Below are 20,948 nucleotides of genomic sequence, written 5' to 3' on the forward strand. Positions count from 1 at the left end.
TTACCTGACATTACCAGTCACAAATGCAAGTGGGGAGCGCAGGTTCTCCAAACTGAAACTAGTAAAAAATAGACTAAGATCAACAATTGTACAGCAGAAATTAAATCATCTCGCTCTGATGTCAATTGAGAGTGACCTTCTACATAAACTGGATTTTACCGATTTGATCAAAGACTTTGCTGCAAAGAAATCCAGAAGATGCCACGTCTAAATAGTACTATGTTAATATCTTTGGTGTTTCTAGCTTCAAGTGACCCCGAGTTACGGGGCCCCAAAGTCAGGTCGCAAAATGTCATTCTATGCTGCAGAAAAGTGCTTGACATATTGTCCATATCTCAGGGTCACTTGGTGCTAGGAACCAACTTGTGGCAGGTGACATGGCAAGTGGACAATCCACAACTTGATCATGTGGCACTCGTGGCAGGTCACATGGCACTCGTGGCCGGTCACGTGGCACTCGTGGCCGGTCACGTGGCACTCGTGGCAGGTTTTATGGCAAGTGGACAATACACAACTTGTGGCAGGTGACGTGGCAAGTGGACAATGACATACAGCATATGTACTTGCCTTGCGATCGACATCCGTGACTTCTTCAATCAGGCATGCTAACAACTTCATTGATGTGATAAATATAAATGAAATAAGATGTGTGTGTTTTTTTGCACTGGTACACTGCAAGTATGAGAAGTTGATGTGACAGATGTATATAAGTAACTATCTTCCAAAATTTCTAATTCAAATAGAAAAGATTAGAAAAAAATATAATTTAATAAAATAAAATAGAAAGAATATACAACCATCTTCTGAAATTCAAATTTCAAGTAGAATAAATTAGAATTTTGAATAGTATGAATTCAAATTTTTTAATTAATTATTTTTAAATTTGGATAGAAAAGATTATAATAAAATAGAAAATAGACTAGAAAAATTATAGAACAGAACAGAATAGAATATATTATATTTTATTCTGTTCTGTTCTATTGTTTTTTTAGTCTATTCTTTTATATTCTATTAAAATCTTTTCTATTAAAGTCGAAATCGTTATATACTAAATGTGAATTTTGGAAGATGCCGGTTTTATAATATATATATATATATATATTTCTTTCTGACATTCGAAATTCGTATAGAATGAATTCGAATTTGAATAGAAAAGATTAGAATAGAAATAGAGAATAGACTAGAAAAACAATAGAACAAAATAGAATATATTCTATTTTATTCTATTCTGTTCTATTGTTTTTCTAGTCTATTCTTTTATACTCTATTAAAATCTTTTCTATTAAAGTTGAAATCATTATATACTAAATGTGAATTTCAGAAGATGATTTTATATATATATATATTTTTATTTTTTCGACATTTGAATTTCGTATAGAATGAATTTGAATTTGCATAGAAAAGATTAGAATGGAAATAGAGAATAGACTAGAAAAACAATAGAACAGAATAGAATATAGATACTATCTATTTCATTTTTAATTTCTTCTGCAGATTACTATTTGTTTCTGTAAGATCTCCTGCAGACTATTAGCATCTATTTAATTTTTTTGCAGATCCCATGCAGACAATTAGTATTTATTTTGTTTTCTCACCAGATCTCCTGCAGACTATTAGCATCTATTTCTTTTTTTTTGCAGATCTCCTGCAGACTGTTAGAATCAATTTCATTTTTTTTTGCAGATTACTATTTATTTCCATCAGATCTCCTGCAGTATATTAACATCTATTTCTTTTTTTTTGCAGATCTCCTGCAGACTATTAGCATCTATTTCATTTTCATTTTCTTATTTTGCATTAGGGCAGCCATTTCCTTTATTTCAGCAGAATTCCTGCAGATCTCCAGAGAATTACATTTTGCGATCCGAATTTGGGGCCACATATCTCGGGGTCACTTATAGCTAGAAACACCAAATTTGGTATGCAAACACAATAGAACAATAACACTACAACATCTCCAAGTTTGGGGTTTCTAGCACCAAGTGACCCCGAGATACATGGCTCTAAAGTCAGGTCGCAAAATACTTTCGAATGAGGTTGAAATAGTTTTGAATGCAGTTGAAATCATTTCAAATCATGTTGAAATCATTTCAAATCATGTTGAAATCATTTCAAATCATGTTGAAATCATTTCAAATTGGGTAGAAATATTTTTGAATTTGGTTGAAATATTTTCGAATGCGACCGATTTTTCAAATTCGGTAGAAAACAAAATGAAATCCGAAAAAGAATTTAACGAATATAACTAAACAAAATTAATTAATTGACGAATTAAAACAAAACAAAACTGAACAATTTTTTTCCTTTTGCACATGTCTAGTCATACCTGATCACCTTTCTCTTTCTTTATCTACTGTGCCTGTTGTTTTAAATGATCAGCCTCTGGATTCTGTTGTTGATGTAATGCTTTCTTAAGATATGATAGTGTACTAGTTTTATTTTATTGACTGTACATTTCTAATTTGTGTGCATAGTTAAGATTTTTCGCTACAGCACTCACTTACGTATTACACACACACACACACACACACAATTTATCTTGCACTTTGTTCAATTAGTTATTTCACTATATTCTTGCAATTGATTTGTTATGATTGCAACCTTACAAGGTAGATGTTTGTTTTTCAATATATACACACATGGTGCAGGCATAATTGCAATTACACCCCAAAAATACATTCTGCTATTCGTCCTGAGTATGGAGATACCCCATGTATGAGACTTTTCCACAGCCTGGCCACATACAGAGGCCCAACATCCATATTGCACCATCAGGCATTCCTATCACATTTTTTAAGGCCCTGGAGCACCAGGACAATGGAATTACCCACAAAAGACCCCATTTTGGAAAGAAAACACCCCAATGTATATTATATGAGGCATAATCAGTCTTTTGAACATGTCATTTCTTTCCACAAGTTTTTGGAAAATGTGGAAAGAAAATGAAAACCTATTTTTTTCCTCACAAAGTTGTCAATTTAGAAGATCTTTCTAACAGATAGCATGTACACTGCCAACATGACACTCCAAAATACATTCTGCTACTCGTCCTGAGTATGGCAATAACCCATGTGTGAGATTTTTCCGCTACCTGGCCACATACAGAGGCCCAACATGCAAGTAGCACCTCCAGGCTTCTAAATCATAGCATGTACACACCAAGAATTACACCCCAAAATACATTATTCTGAGCAAAGGGTAAAAAAAAAAGTCTCACCTGTGGTTTTAGCAGGCAGGAATACCGTTCCAGAGCAGTAAAAGCATTTGTCTAGACAGGCAAAGGAAATGTCCAGGAATTGTCCAGGCAGCAGACAGATATGGAAAAGTATGAACATGGTTCAGTACAGCCCAAGGTTTAGCAGGCAGTTCAGGTAACAGGCATAAGCATGGCCAGTTCAGGTGTCAGGCAAAGGCATGGCCAGTTCAGGTGGCAGGCAGATGCATGACCAGTTCAGATGGCAGCAGGCGGCACTTTGTACATTGGGCCTTGGACAGGTAAGACCTGGGGACAGGGGTAGAGGCTTCTTCCTACCCAAATCTCTATGAAGCCTCTAAGTCTCCAGACCCTAATCCGAGAAAATGAAAAACCCGGAGAAAAAGAGCCCCTCCCATGTGAGATCCCTGTGCTGTACAGTGGCAGGGCAAATTATCAGTTCAGGAGGCAGGCAAAAAGCATGGTCATTTAACAGGCCGAGGTCAATTCATGCTGAAGGCAGAAACATGTTTGGCAGAGGCATAGTCATTAACAGTCCGAGTCATACACAGAAATGGCAGAAAGTGGAAACTGGAAAAAAATCATCTTCACTTTACTAATAGTGTAGTGAAGTATGATAGCTTCGATAGCATGTTCCAATAGTGATGGACGAACTTCCGACAGGACGTTTTCGCGAACGTGGCCGATAGTTCGCGAACCAGAAAGTTCGCGGCGGGCCCCATTGACTTCAATAGGAGGCGAACTTTGCAAACCTACAGGTCGAATTTGCAGCCACAAAATAATTAATAGTTGTGCAAACATAGTCCCACCGCATGGCCAATGACATAACACATTTATGAGGTGAATCTGGGATCGACAACTACAAGCATTCTTTTTTTATATGGGAAATTGTTGTGACAATTCAGGACTGTGGAGCGCATGAAGGCAATGGAGGAGAGGGAAGGTCAGGGTAGGCAAAGAAGAGGGTGCAGGAGATGATCAGCAGCGTGACATACAGCTATGACACCTGCACCGTGATAGAGAGCACTGACATCAGCAGCGTGACATACAGCAATGACACCTGCACCGTGATAGAGTGATCTGACACCAGCACCGTGATAGAGAGCACTGACATCAGCAGCGTGACATAAAGCACTAACACCAGCACCGTGATATACAGCACTGACAGCAGCACCGTGATAGAGAGCACTGACAGCAGCAGCGTGACATACAGCAATGACACCTGCACCATGATAGAGTCATCTGACACCAGCACCGTGATAGAGAGCACTGACATCAGCAGCGTGACATAAAGCACTAACACCAGCACCGTGATATACAGCACTGACAGCAGCATCGTGATAGAGAGTACTGACATCAGCACCGTGATATACAGCACTGACACCTGCACCGTAAGCAGCCCCGGGAGGAAGTCAGCATAGCACAGGGATGGTGGGAGCCCCTCATAATGAGCATAGCACAGGGATGGTGGGATTTCCTCATAATGAGCATAGCACAGGGATGGTGGGAGCCCCTCATAATATGCACAGCAGAGGTACAGCCCCAGGAGGAAGTCAGCACAGCACAGGGATGGTGGGAGCCCCTCATAATAAGCAGCCCCAGGAGGAAGTCAGCACAGCACAGGGATGGTGGGAGCCCCTCATAATAAGCAGCCCCAGGAGGAAGTCAGCACAGCACAGGGATGGTGGGAGCCCCTCATAATATGCACAGCAGAGGTACAGCCCCAGGAGGAAGTCAGCACAGCACAGGGATGGTGGGAGCCCCTCATAATAAGCAGCCCCAGTAGAAATATGACACTGCTCAACCTCTTCAAAGAGGAGGGTACGGGCATATAGTACGGTGTGCTTTTTTTGGACAAGGAAGTGAGCCAAATGAAGAAAGAAGGTCTCTGTGCTCCATTAAAAAAATTGTTTATAGACATATACATGGTCTACTGGTCACATATGTTGAATTCCTCCGAGATCCATGCCTCATTCATTTTTAGAAATGTGAGGTAGTTAACACTGTCGTGAGCTAGGCGAGTACGCTTATCGGTCACGATCCCCCCTGCTGCACTGAACGTCCTTTCAGACAGGACACTGGATGAGGGGCAAGCCAACAGTTTGATTGCAAATTGGGCAAGCTCTGGCCAGAGGTTAAGCCTGCCCACCCAGTAGTCCAGGGGTTCATCACTCCTCAGAGCGTCCACATAGGCCGTTAACCCGATGTAGTCGGACACCTGACGGTCTAGGCGTTCCCTGATGCTGGATCCGGATGACACCTGTTGATGGGTTGGCTGAAAGAATGACCTCATATCCGAAGTCACCAACACATCTTCAAACCGGCCTCTTCTTGCAGGTGCTGTTGGATTGGTACCCGCAACTCCTTCTCTGGGAGTGGGAATTGCTCCTCTGCCAGCGCACGCAAAGGCAGAATGCAGCATTTCTTGAAGCAAGGCCTGGAAGTGCTCCATTCTGCCAGCCCTCTGTGACGGCGGTAACATTTCCACCATTTTGTGTTTGTACCGGGGGTCTAAGTACGTTGCCACCCAGTACTGATCCTTGACCCTTATGCTTTTTATACGGGGGTCCCTTTTAAAACACTGGAGCATGAAGGCCCCCCATTTGCACTAAAGTGGAAGCGGTGTGGTGGCCTGGCTCCTGCTCATCATCCAGGATAATGTCGTTGTCAGGAACTTACCAGCAATAGACAGGCACAGCTGCGTTCACACAGGCGTCGGCGCGTGTTTCCTGTGCGTTCCTGTACGCGTTCACGTGCGCGTTCGTTTACACGTTAGAATGCACGGTCGTGAGTGGCGTTCGTGCGCGCGCTCGTTCGCGTGGTCGTGAGTGGCGTTCGTGCGCTACTTCCCGCCACTGAACGTTTAAAGGTCCCTCAAGCGCGCCGCTGCGGCGCTGTTTCGTCTCAGCTCCTGTGTGCCTGAATACCTGATTCTGAACCTGATTACCTGCTACCGTTACCGACCCGGCTTGTTTGACTTCTCTGCCTTCTCCAAACCCGACCCGGCCTGCCTGACCTCGCTACCTCTCCTGCCTACGATTCCGTTGCCGACCTCTGCCAGTTTTACCGACACCTCTTGCCTCCTGTTGCCACCTGCCTACTTACCTTGACCCGGACCGTCTGACTCTGCTCCAGCCTGCTGCCTGTTCAGTGCTCGGCTTCTGAAGCTGCATTTCTCAGCCTTCCAGCAACCTCCAGTCGCTCAGCCTTTCCAGAGGATCCTCCGCTCTACTACCAGCTCCAGCGGTCCTATCCAGCAGGCACTCCTACCCACTGTGCTCTCGAGACCGCTGTCTCCATTCCAGCGGCTCCTGAACCAGCGTTGTAAGAGAGGTCTCCTCCTACAAGTCGGGCTTCCACACCTGGACCTTAACAGTCGTCCTCTTCATTCTCCTCTCCCCATCCACGCACAACAGGGATCCCAGAAAGGTTTAAAGCATGCTCTTCTTGCTCCTCCTCATCCGCCCCGGCACCATCTTCCTCTGACTCCTCTTCAGACTCCTGTTGTTGACTTGTCTCAGATAGAGTAGCCCCCCCTGGGAATTCATCCAGCATTGCGACTTCCTCATCTTCCCGCTCCTGCTCCTCCACAGCTTGATCAATGACACGACGCAATGCACGCTCCATAAAGAAGGCATAAGGTACCATGTCACTGATGGCGCCATGGCTGCGACTGACCAGTTTGGTGATCTCCTCAAATGGGCGCAGAAGTCTGCATGCATCACGCATGCGCAGCCACTGGCGCGGTGAAAAAAGCCCCAGCTCCCCAGAACCTGTTCTGCCGCAGAGTTCATACAGGTAGACGTTAACTGCACGTTTCTGCTGGAGCAGCCTATCAAGCATATAGAAGGTTGAGTTCTATCGCTTCGGGCAATCGCAAATAAGACGTCTGACCGGCAGATTGTGTCGCCGCTGAATGTCAGCAAGGCGAGCCATGGCCGTGTAAGATCTTCTGAAATGGGCCGAGATTTTCCTTGCCTGCCGCAAGATGTCCTGGACCCCAGGGTATTTGACAACGAATCGCTGCACGACCAAGTTTAAGACGTGTACCATGCATGGCACGTGCGTGATTTTGTCTTGTTTCAATGCGCTAAGCAGATTGGCACCGTTGTCACACACCACTTTACCAACTGTCAAATTGAGCGGTGTTAGCCACTGATCTGCCTGTGAACGCAAAGCTGAAAGGAGTGCCGGGCCAGTGTGACTCTTGGCTTCCAGGCACAACAGACGCAGCACGGCATGGTAACGTCTCACCTGGCATGTCGAATAGGTTCTGGGGAGCTTGGGGCGGCGCAGCGGAAGAGCCGCTAGCAGCGGAAAAGGAGGAGTCAGCCGAGGAGAGGGAGGAGGATGGAGTAGGAGGAGAAGAAGAGCCAGGCCTGCATGCAATCCGTGGCGGTAAAACCAAATCTACACGGGTGCCACGCTTGACGGCCGTCAGAAGGTTCACCCAGTGGGCAGTAAAAGTGATATACCTTCCCTGCCCGTGTTTGCTAGACCACGTGTCTGTGGTCAGATGTATCTTGGCACCGACACTGTGTGCCAGAGATACATTCACTTGCCACTGAACATAGCCATATAGCTCTGGGATGCCCTTCTGTGAGAAATACTTCCTTCCTGGGACCTTCCATTGTGGTGTTCCAATGGCCACAAATTTTTCGAAAGGCCTCTGAGTCCACCAGTTTATATGGCAGTAGTTGGCGGGCTATTAGTTCTGACAAGCCAGCCGTCAACCGTTGGGCAAGAGGGTTATCCAGCATCATCATTTTTTTACGCTCGAACATTAGGCCCACGGAAGCCTGCCTTTTTGCAAAAAAACATGAGCTTGGCATGATGGAAGGTGGAGTGGAGGACAATTGTGAGGAGAGAGGAGAAGGAGAAGTAGAAGACGAGGCTGGACGGTGAGAGCCTGGAGTGTGGCTTTGTGTGTCCTGTTGCTCCCACTGGGCTCGTGATGGCTGCTCATGTGCCTTCTTAAGGCGGTCGTCCCTAGGTGAGTGTTGGGCTTACCGCGACTAATGCGTTGACTGCAAAGATTGCGGATGGCAACACTATTGTCAGCAGCGGACACATTAAAAAAAGCCCACACTGCGGAGCCATGTGCCGGTGTCCTGGGAGCGCCAGATGTGACCGTACATGGTCGATGACTCGCTCCTGATACATTTGCAGTCTGCTTTGTCCCTCCTGTGCAATGTAAGTTATTCCTGCTTCTCCTCCCTATCTGCTGGTCCATATCTCCCTCTGAACTCCCCTCCTCTTCCTCTCTTGTGGGCACCCACGTGACATCACTAGACACGTCATCATCGACGTCACCTTCCCCACCGCTATAAGTAGAGATCTCGGAGTAGGCAGCAACACCGGGGACCAACCTCCTCCTTGGGCTGATCTGGGTACTGTCGTCAGACTGCTGAGTAGCGGTTGTTGCTACCTTCCTGATCCAATACCAAGAGTGGCTGCGCATCAGAAATGTCTTGATGTGGATCGGAAAATAATTCCTGTGACTCAAACGGAAGGTATGTGGTGGTGGTGGTGTTGTTGGTGGTAGTGTCTTTGGGGGTACACATAGCAGAGAGTGAAGAAGAGGGTGCAGATCGAGAGGATGAGGAGGGTGCAGAAGAGTAAGGCTGAGTGAGCCACTCAACCAAGTCTGGTGCGTCCTTTAAAGTAATTGAACGCACCTTCTGCAACTTCCCACTTTGGCTCAAGACTGTTGCTTCTGCCCTACCCCTACCACCCCTGCGGAAGGGCCTGCCTCTTCCTCTGCCTGTCATTTTTTAAATGACCCTGTGACAAAACTCTCAGTCCCTGTACTGATGAAGGACTGCTGCAGTATAGGGCAGCGGTCAGCAGTAGTGCACCTCAACCCTATGTATTGTGGACCTATACAAGTCCTTACGGAATAGCAGACTGTACCTCACTCAACCCTATGTACTGTAGCACCCTACACCAGGTTACCAGTCCTTATGAGGACCTTTGTGGAACAAGTAGGTTGTGTGTGACTGATTAGCAGACTGTACGTCAGTCCCTATACTGATGAAGGACTGCTGCAGTATAGGGCAGCGGTCAGCAGTAGTGCACCTCAACCCTATGTATTGTGGACCTATACCAGTCCTTACGGAATAGCAGACTGTACCTCACTCAACCCTATGTACTGTAGCACCCTACACCAGGTTACCAGTCCTTATAAGGACCTTTGTGGAACAAGTAGGTTGTGTGTGACTGATTAGCAGACTGTACGTCAGTCCCTATACTGATGAAGGACTGCTGCAGTATAGGGCAGCGGTCAGCAGTAGTGCACCTCAACCCTATGTATTGTGGACCTATACCAGTCCTTACAGAATAGCAGACTGTACCTCACTCAACCCTATGTACTGTAGCACCCTAACCCAGGTTACCAGTCCTTATAAGGACCTTTGTGGAACAAGTAGGTTGTGACTGATTAGCAGACTGCAGCAGAAGGGCAGCAGTCAAGTATAATATTCTTTCTATATTTGGAAGAAAGAATATTATACGTGTACAAACCTATTATCATACCACTGATACTAGTCCTGAAAAGAACCTTTGTGGACCTAATATAGTAACAGCTACTGATTAACCCTTTCATGACTAAGCCTATTTTTGGAATTTGGTGTTTACAAGTTAAAATCCATATTTTTTGCTAGAAAATTACTTGTAACCCCCAAATATTATATATATTTTTTTAGCAGAGACTCTAGAGAATAAAACAGCGATTGTTGCAATATTTTATGTCACACGGTATTTGCGCAGCGGTGTTTTAAACGCAACTTTTTGGGAAAAGGGACACTTTCATGAATAAAAAAAAAAAAAAACAGTAAAATTAGCCCAATTTTTTTACGTAATGTGAAAGATAATGTTACGCCGAGTAAATAGATACCAAACATGTCACACTTTATAATTGGGCGCACTTGTGGATTGACGACAAAGTACAGGACCTAAAAATCTCAATAGGCGACGCTTTACATTTTTTTTTACGGTTACCAGGTTAGCATTACAGAGGAGGTCTAGTGCTAGAATTATTGCTCTCGCTCAGACGATCGCGGCGATACCTCACATGTGTGATTTGAACACCGTTTACATACGCGGGCGCGACTTCCGTATGCGTTTTCTTTGCTTCGCGAGCTCGCGGGGACGGCGGGTGCTTTAAAAAAATGTTTTCGATTTTTTTATTTATTTTATTTATTTTAAAATGACTTCAATGTATTCAGATCGCCGAAAACGGCGATTCTGAATACCGGATATTTTTTTAAAACCGGCGCCATTGGCAGCCGAGTAAACGGGAATGACGTCGCTTCCGTGTTTACGATGAGGAGACTGGAACGAAGCCGATTACGGCTTCGTTCCAGTTCCTCCCCAGCAGCCGGAGGCAGCGGAATTTGAATCGGTGCTCCCGATCGAGCGGGAGCATCGGTAACAGCGGCGGGAGGCGGCGGGAGGGGGTCCCCTCTCGCTCCTCCGGCATAACAGCCGAGCGGCTTTTAGCCGCATCGGTTGTTATGCCTGGATAGCCAATCGCCTGCTGAAAAAAACGGTACCGGGATGATGCCTGCAGGTGCGGGCATCATCCCGGTATACAGACATAAGACAAGTATTTGGCAAATCAAAGATATTAGGTTCCCACTTGAAAAAAAGGGAGTCTATAAGGTTACATATGGTGAGTGCAGGGAATGCACTACTTTGTCCAGACCAAAAAAAGGAGGGAATAAATGTTCTTTAGTTCATGGAGAGGGGGAGGGGAAAAGGGATGGGGAGGGGGGGATAGATCCGCATGCAGGGCTGCCACCTTAAAAGAGCTGAAACTTGAGCTCCTGGATTGCTGTAGATAAAGGAGAAAAAGGAGATAAAGGGGCGCCTCTGGGTGCAGATTTTTTTAAAAGGTTTTATTTTCAGTGTAAAAAACATAAAATTTTGCACTCACATTTAGTAGGCAAAAAGTAAGCATTAAACACCAGGGGTCATCTGGTATATCTGATTTTTGGGACGTCAGCCAGTGGTCCGGTCCACATCTGTCATCTCATCGCGTTGTTCCTGTTCCTCTCACATGCTGTCCACTGCAGGTGTTTTGTATGAAGCAGCCGGCTTGTGGTGGACACGAGATGTGCGGTCTTCAAAACGAGGCTTGGGAGGCAGAGACGACCAGGGCGCGGGGCTGTGACGTCAGCGGGTATGCGACGCGTTTCTTGAGCGTGCGGGTCGAGATTGTCGGACGACCGCGCTCTTTCATCAGGCAGAATCAGAAAAAAATGCATGGGACTCAGGATATAAATAGGGGCAGGCTAAGGGCAGTGGGCGGGGCTGGAGGCGGACTAGGAGCAAGTGAAGGGGCATGGCTACGATCGAGTATGAGAAGGAAAACAATGAGTAATGAGGGGAGAGGGAAGTGGGATGAGTAATGAGGGGAGAGGGAAGTGGGAGAGAGAGGGAGCTGGAGCGGCTTAGTATAAGGAGGAAGTCAACGTCTATGGTGAAATCTTATGTACATATCGGTAAAGATATCTATGGGATAAAATCCTATTTGGAAAAAATCAAAGAATGGATGGAAGAATGAGTAAACAAAGGGGGATGGAAGGAAGATAAAAAATATATATTAAAAATGGGTAAAAGGGCTTAAAAAACGTAGAAAGGAAGGTAAAAGAGAGGAGCATACATGGAGTGTGTAGATATTATTATATTGGAGATTGGACGTGCAGGTCATATGTGTTATAAGGGAATAAAAATAAAAATAGTGTATGTGTATAGACACATATACACATACACGTGTAGATACGTACGCTTATCAGTGTTTTAATGTAATTAATAATGTTATTCTAAGCGTATTGTATACAATAAAATGAGAATTAAAAAACAGAAGTATAATCAGGAAAGCACACATATATGCCTACATGGACACATGTGTGTATGTGTGTGGGCACATACATGAGTGTGGGGTGCGGAGATAGGAAAAAAAGGGGTAAGAGGGAGTGGATTACGAGGGGGGGGGGAGGGGAGGAAATAAAAATGGGGGGGGGGGGAGGGGGAAAGGGAAAGAAAGGGGGGGAAAAAAGGGAAAGGGAGAGGGGGGGGGGCGGCAAAAAGAGGGGGGGAGTATTACACAAATACAAAATCATAACAATAATTTTCTAAAAGAAATGCATGGGTACATATACAAGCCAATATCAGTGCATGATTCTTTGCAAGGAGAAGAGAGAGTATAATCGCTTGAGAGATCATCCCGGTATACCCCCCGGAAGCCGAGTACGCACATCTGTGTACGCTCGGCGGGAAGGGTTAAACTGACCCTCACTGCCTCAAACACAGCTTCCTGCCTGTCCCTATATAAACTGACAAAACAGAGGCTGCTGGAACAATAACTGGAATAGCACTTTTGTGGACCTGATAGTAACAGCTAATGACTAAACTGACTGTCCCTGCAGCACACACCGTCCTGTCCCTTTCTCTACACTGACAAAAGACACTCAGGCTACTGCAACAATCACTAGCACAGCACTGCCTCAAACCTATATCCTGAACTACACCTAACACCTATACCAGTCCTGAAAAGAACTTTTGTGTACCAAATAGCTAGCGATTTGGGTCACTGCAATCTCTCCCTGCTCCACACAGCAACCTCTCCCTATAGTGACAGAAGAAAGAATGTAAAATGGCCGCCGGATCGGGTCTATTTATAAGTTAGGGGGAATGTCCAAGTGTCCATGTGCTGTAATGTCTCAATTGGCTGTCCTGTACCCCATGATGGATGTGTCATCATAGGTCAAAGTTCTTTTACACAGTAAACACGGAAGTCCGCCAGGCGAACGGCGGCAATAGTCCGCTGATCGGGCGGACCGCGAACAGCCGAAATTCGCCGCGAAACGACCGCCGGGCGAACCGTTCGGCCATCACTATGTTCCAATACAGAGGCCTGGCTGGGAGGGACAGTCTGGACAGTAGTATCAGATGTCACGGCGAATTCCTCTACTTGAACACACACAACATTTTTTGGGGGGTTTGCGACCTGTTTGGGTAGGAGGGAGGATTTCGGGAAAGTGCCTTTCATGGAGTCTGGTTACTGCATCAGAGCGACTTAGTTGAGTGGGTTGGCCATCGAGATAGACGAGGGCTGTGATGACGTCTTCTTGGAATTTTAGATTGGTCAGGGAACATTGGGTGCACTTAGAAAAAATTATATGAATTGAACATGGCTAGTTGCATCAAATAAATGGCGACTTTCTTGTACTAAAACAGTGATCTCCTGGTGGCCAAGTAGGGCTGCATCATCTGGTCGTTCATATCCACCCTCCCATGTACAGGTTATGCTCATGGATACATTTTGGCTTCTGGATGGGGCCTTTTCTTCTCTGCATTTCCACCAAGGTGTCATTGTGTTTTGTGGAAAGGATGTAGACATCTCTTTTTTTATTTCTCCACTTCAGCGCTAGTACCTCTTCAGTCCGCATACTGGCCATTTTACCCTGCTTCAATTTCTTGGCCACCAATGTCTGTGGTAAGCCTTTGCGGTTGGTCCGTGCTGTCCCACAGGCCACAGTCTGCTTTAGGTACAGATGGCGGAAAAGTGGGAGTGTAGAAATTACCTACATATAGGTGGTAACCTTTCCCAAGCAATGTTTGGATCAGATGCCAGACAATTTTGCCACTTGTTCCCATGTAGGTAGAACATCCAGGGGGGTTTAGCTGTCTGTCTTTTCTCTCATAAATTATAAAGTCATATGTGTAACCCATGGCCCTGTACACACCTTATAAAATTTTACCCCACGTCTGGCTCTTTTACTGGGGATGTATTGCTGCATTCTAATGCCCCGTACACACGAGCGGACTTTTCAACATCCAAAGTCCGAAGGACCGAGTCCGTCAGACTATCCGATCGTGTGTGGGCTGCAACGGACTTTTGATTTGCCAAAGTCTGACGGACTTTAGAAATGAAGCATGCTTCAAATTTTCCCGAAGGAACTCCACCGGACCCGGTCCCCTTCGAAAACTCCGCTCGTGTGTATGCTACTCCGACGGACTAAAACCGACGCTAGGGCAGCTATTGGCTACTGGCTATGAACTTCCTTATTCGAGTCGGGTCGTACGTCATCACGTTCGAATCCGTCGGAGTTTAGTGTGATCGTGTGTGGCCAAGTCCGTTCGGCCGAAAAGTCTGTCAGAACTCCGTCGGAACTCCGGCGGAACTCCTTTGGAAGTCTGTCGGACATAAGTCCTCTCGTGTGTACGGGGCATTAGTCTTCCAGTGAAGTGTAATAGGGATTCATCTGCACAAATATTTCTATCATGGGTAAACATCTGCTTGAAGCTGGCGGAAAAAAAATTGATTAGGGGCCGAATTTTGAATAACTTATCGTAACTGGGATGATTTTGAGGGAGGCATTGGGCATTGTTATTGAAATGTAAAAATCTCATGATCATCTCATAACGGGTTCTGGGCATCATTGATGAATAAACCGGCATGTGGTGGATAGGTTGACTAGACCAGTAGGAATGGACTTCATTTTTTTTTTTGTCAGCCCCATGTAGAGGGTTAGGCCAAGGAAAATATTTAATTCTTCCACAGTGAGGGGTTTCCAAACAAAAGGACGGGCATATGAAGAACTTGGATTGTTGGCTATATGTTGGTTGGCGTATATATTACATTTCTCCACAATGTAGGTTAAGAGATCATTGATAAAAAATAAGTGAAAATAATAAAGTGAGGTTACTTTTTCCATCTGTATTTGAGGGCCTGGCTGGGCTGTAAAAAGGGGAATTACAGGTTCTACTGATGTATCGGGCAGCCATATTGGATACAGTAGAACATCTGGAAGGCTAGTATGGTTGCTGCCTCGTTGATGGGATGCTCCGTTGCTAGCATCTGGCCTATCTTCCAGGAAAGTTGCAGAACTGCTGGTGGATGCCTGCCTATCCCAGAGTGCTGCGCTGCCGGTGGATGCCTGCATATCATCCTGGAGTGCTGCGCTGCATCAGACGTTGGGCAGCTTTGCCTGATGTTGGCGGGCGGCAAATGTGTCAGATGGCAGGAATCAGATGTGCCTTATGATGGCGGACAGATGTGCCTGATGGTGGCGAGCAGATGTGCCTGATGGTGGCGGGCAGATGTGCTTGATGGTGGCCTGATGCCTGATGGTGTGCCTGATGGTGGCGGGCGGCTGAGCCTGATGATGGCGATTGGCTGAGCCTAAAGATGGCAGACAGATGTGCCTGATGATGGCGGACAGATGTGCCTGAGTGCCCGATGATGGTGGGCAGATGTGCCCAATGATTGCGGGCAGATGACGGGCCGGCTGGTGATGGGCTGATGTGCTGGCTGTTGACGGGCTGATGTTCCAGCTGTTGGCGGACAGATGTGCCATTTGGTTGATGGGCAGATGTTCACTGTATGACAGGGGTTTTCACTGTTTTGGGGACACTGGACAAACAGCTATACACTCACTGATCTCCCCTCTGCAGCACAGATCTCTCTTTCTCTCCTCACTGACAGGCTCTGTGTGAGGAGAGGAAGAGATGAGAGCAGTTACAACTGCCCTTTATTGACGACGTGATTGGACACAGTCGTCATGTGATCAGGAGGGCCAATCACATGGCCCTCCTGTCTTATAGGGCTCTCCAGTCTCTGGGGGCACAGGCAGATCGGGATTGTGCCGCTGCGTGGGCATGCGGTAGCGTGATCACCTGTCATCTGCCACCTATCCCCCTTTGTTTACATGTGTCTAATCACAGCCATCGTGTTGATCAAGAGGGCAAATTACATTGCCCACCTGCTGTGTCGAGATGCGGCGTGTGTGGGAGCACACCGGCGCAATCCCGCTACTTCTGACAGGACGTTCAGGAACGTCCAGTCAGAAGTAGAGAGCTCCCACCCAGCCGTATATATGCAGTGGCCGGGTGGGAAGTGGTTAAGAATAGTTAGTGTTAGCCTTTAATTCCACTTCAACAGGTTGGAAAACTCTGCTGTGTGTTTTATTAGAAAGCTGCAAACATATTTCCCTACACAGAAATGTAGCAAAGTCTTTAGCCTCTTCCAGCCTAATAAGGACCTTCAGGGCCAAAGACAGCTGACATTCTTCAATATGTAGTGGGTTGTGAGGCATAGTGGGTGTATAGATGGTGAAAGTCTAACAGTTCACTCAGCTTTACTACAACTACTTGTAGTTCTTCAGCCCTTTGAGCTCCTAGTCTCTGATTGATTCACTGACTCTGAATCCCGTGAGCTCCTCAAGGCTTTTGCGGTGGTACTACCCTCAAACATTACCCACGTTTCTCCGCTGGGTCCTTAGCTTGGCACTCCAAATACTTTTTAAGCTTCACCCCTGCTAACTGTCTCAGTCCCTGGCTTGACACACAAGGCTGCTCTGCAAGCATCACCTCCGCTGATTGGGTCCCTGACTTGATCCTTTCCTGGCGTTTCCTCGATTCTCCACCGTGCCCATTCAGTGAGAATACTGCTCGGGTACTTGCTTCAGTTACTCACTGTGGTCCCTGGTAAAGGTGGTTGGTCCATTAGTGGCAACAGCTTCACTTCTATCTCCAACCACGACAGGCTCTCCGGCCGAAAGAACCATCACTTTTGGCTGTACTGCAAGCTGCAGTTCCAACCCTGCACTGCCCTGCCACTTCTGGATAGGCCCTCACACAGCCTGGCAGCCAGATGCTCCCCCCCAGGATAGGCCCAATCTCTGGCCTAGCAGCCCAGGGTGTATGACACATGTCCACCCAGACAGCAGTGGCACGGAACAAAGATCACCTGACCTCACCTAAATATATAGGTTCTCCCAGCAGGCCAAGGGATTCATTAAAACCCCTGCTCATTGGCTGAGATACCCCATATATCCAGAACCTGACCTTGGGTTACCTTTCTCATATCTAGTACCACCAAGTTCCTGGTCTCCTAGTGGTAGAAGAGAAAAGTGCAACAAGGCCAAACTTAATCAATTAACTGCAGGAGCTACTCCTGACAAAGAATTGAATGAGGGAGCTCCCTGATTAAACCCCCGGGGTGCTACAGAAAGAAAGTCAGAATTCACTGAATCTGTTGTGAATTTGGAAGACAGATTTCGCCACAACACCTATACTTAGACAGGTGCATATATTAACGGTGTAGTGTAGATGTTCTGGGTACAGGTTTAATTTTAAGCCAACTGACACTTATACAGACTGATATGCCAGTATAATTTTGTAATGCTGACCATTAAACCTCATTCTCACTGGCACTCTTGTGTTTAGCTTTCCTAAACATAGAAGAAGTTATATGGGAAGTATAAACAACTTTCCCAGATAACTTTTTCCTGAATTTAGGGCTGATTCATACCAGGAAAATAGTTCTGTGCACATTTCCCACATTGTTTTTAAAATGCACTGCCTTTGGGATTTGCTGCGGGTGCCAGTACATTGCTAACAACTCCCCAAATGCAAGTGGCAAGCACAATGCTTATGTGGGCACCAGATTGCACAGTACCGCAGTATGGTGCAGTGCTTTTTTTAAAAGTAGCGCATGCACCACTTTTTGTGCATTCTGGTGAGATTTAAAGCCCATCCAAATAAATAGGCTGCCAAATCGCAATACAGGGGAATGCATATGAATAGCAAAGTAATGTGGACTGTGTTCCTGTGCGATTCTTCTGTGAGCCAGTCCTTAGATGTTTCTACTTTAAAGTAGGTATAGATGCATTTACACATGTTTAGCCGTTTGATCCTGGGGACACAGAATTCAAATTTCTCTCAATGCAGCTAAACTGACTGCACCTAAATGCAGGTAAACATACCGTGTGAACAGCATGGCTCAAGTCCTGCGGTAACGCATGGGAATGGAGTTCCTGTACTTTTTCCACAACAGGAACTCCGTTCCCATTAGCAGCCGTGTCCTGCAAGACTTTGAAGTATGCGAGCTGTGTGGCAGGTGCTAAACCAGCAGCTGCCGACACAGCTTGCAATAGTAAGCGCCGCAACCTGACCATTCAGGCATTGCCAGTAGGGGGCCCCATGACAGCTTCCACGTCAATCTACCTGTCAATCACAGCTAGCTAACGGGTAGATCAGGTCTAGGTCTAGCTGACGGGTAGATCAGCAATTCTGCTCACCGGACATGCAGGGAGAGAGGTGAGCTGAGGGAGGAACATCAGTTTGGGGTGGTAAGCTGAGCACAATACCTGGCAAAGTTTAATGCCAGGAGGGAAGTTTATGTGGAAATATGTGAAGGGTTGGAATAGCAGCGAGTGTGTGTTGGAGTCCTGCAGAGTTTGCAATCCCCCAAGCTTAACATACATCTCCTAAGCAGGAACACATCACTATCTCCCTAAGCAGTCTGTCCAGATAATGTGCAGTTAATTTATGATCTTTCCATTTAACCCTGTGTTATCCAAACTCTGTTCAATAAAAAGTGTAAACTCACCACATAAACACTCTATATACAAAATAAAATTCCCCAATAAAGATCAGAACATGATGTTCACATTTGCATGGAAGCACAATTGAATGAATGCTGATTAATCAGAGAATTACCATATTTATGTTTGTTGAGGATTTTTTTTTTTTTTTTATGTACTAACAGTTACGCTTCATACACACAATACAAAAATGGTATGAAAAATACCACTTTTGAAGCTTTCGTGCATATGAGCATATCATTTTTTTTTTCTTTGGTGGGGGAGTGGATATTGGGTGGGAATTCCCACACTTTTTTCCCCAGGACTTGACCCCTGGTGAACAGCACCATTGAAAAAGCAATACGTGCATTTATATGTATTCAGAAATGTTTGCATTAAATGTGGGTTTCACGGTGCCATTGTAAATGAGACCTACAGTTAGCAATTGTGTGGCAGTTTGACAACTTTCCATCAGTATTTGATTCAACATGTATATGCATAGAACTGAGTATCTGCTACGCTTGATTTCAGTAGTTTTCCAGTTTGTTTAAAACATGTGTATTGACTGGCATTTAAATTGTTAAATCATTCAAAGCTAGAAGGAAACAAAAACCGTGGGTGGCAGATTGTTGTAATCTGTTCTTTTCCAAGTGTTTGTTTTCATCATTTTTTTTCCAGGACTTAATAGCTCATGAATAGTGTAGAGCTCACCCTCAGAGGAGCTGCTTAATTGTATTGGGTCCCTTCTGCCCTGTAATGACCTGCCCTTACCTGGATCCGAGAACAACGATGCACCTTATTGCTGGATTCACACTAGTGTGAATTGGATGCAGGTGTCCCCACATTCAATTTGCACAGCAGCAGATTGTGACCGGCTCTCTATGGAGCACATATCTCCACAGGAGCCCTATGCGTCCTTTGGTCCATTTCAGGTCTGAATTCAGCCAAAAATTCAGGCTGAAATTGGACCTGAAACGGTGAACGAGGACACACCAGACTTCTGCTGTGAGCTGCTGCGTGCTCATATGTGAACCCAGCCTGAATGTTTAGGCTCCATGCACACTAGTGTTTTTACAGCTAAAAAAAAAGCTGTAAAAAAAGTCTAGATAAAAAAAAACACCTCACACGTGGCTTCAGATGAAGCCACGTGTAAGATGGTGAAACTAGTAGAGGTGGAGCCTGGCGGTGGAACCTTATCACAAACTAGTGAGATCTTATGATGTATCATATATGCTTTTAACTTTTTAAATAAATGTGAGTTGTTTACTAGCTGGGGTGGGGAGGCTCATTTATAATCTCTAGGATACTGCACTATTGGAGGCACTTTTTTTTCCCCATGTACTGTTGCAACCATCGACGGCCACTGTGGATTGAATTGGATCTAAGTTGGAACTAGTTCAGTGGAAGGAATCTCTATCAGTTCTGTACCATTGTCTGGGTTTTTGAAGGTCTAACTAGCAGTCAGCAAGGATTAGTGGAGCTTTTCCTGAAAGGATTATTGCACATAGTGCAAGGTGTGTTTGACCCCCTCAGGGTCTTGCAAGGATGTGAGCGATTACTGCATGTGGTGGCGGGAGCACTATACACATGGAGGTTGTGTGAAGTAAAGAAATACTGTGCATCTTTCTGTGTGACAACAGAGGAAATCATCACTTTATTATTGGACTTTTATTTTAGCACAATAAGTTTTGCACAGTATTATTTTCACTTTAATATTGGATTTCAATTTTCAGCTTAAAAAGTTTTTAACATAATTTTTATTATTATTTATTGTGCATTTGTCATGTATTGATGCAGCGCTGTCGCATTTATATTATAATTAGAAAAATAAATATTCCTTTAAAATATCGTGCCTGGGGGTCTCCTTAGTCTGCCTGTAAAATGGAGCATCTGTGTGATGTGTAGAACAGTGCCGCAGCAAAATTACATTTCTAAAGCAAAACATATTACTTAAATGGGAAAGGTGCAGATCTGCTGGGAGTGAAGATGGATGAAAAGTTAGAGGGTCTTTTAAACTAGGCGACGTTGGGGAGGAGAAGGGGTCCAGAGGTAGAGATAATCAGTGTGGACTATAGTGCGGAGGGTAGTATTGGGGGCGTTAGTGGTAGGTTGACTAAAGCACCTAAACCTAAGGTAAGTATAGTAACAAATCCTATTTTCAACCCCAGAGCACATAATAAGGAGATATCATGCGGCCAGTCTAAACTACTAAATGTTCACCAATGCCAGGAGTCTGGCGGACAAGATGGGAGGACTAGAGCTACTGTTGTACGAGGAGGATGTAGATGTTGTAGGAATTACAGAGACTTGGTTTGACAGCTCTCATGATTGGCTGGAAACCATTGAAGGGTATTCAATAT

This window comes from Lithobates pipiens, unplaced genomic scaffold (genome assembly GCF_037356315.1).
Source record: "Lithobates pipiens isolate NorthernLeopardFrog02 unplaced genomic scaffold, aLitPip1_a1.2 Scaffold_22, whole genome shotgun sequence".
Lineage (NCBI taxonomy): Eukaryota > Metazoa > Chordata > Amphibia > Anura > Ranidae > Lithobates > Lithobates pipiens.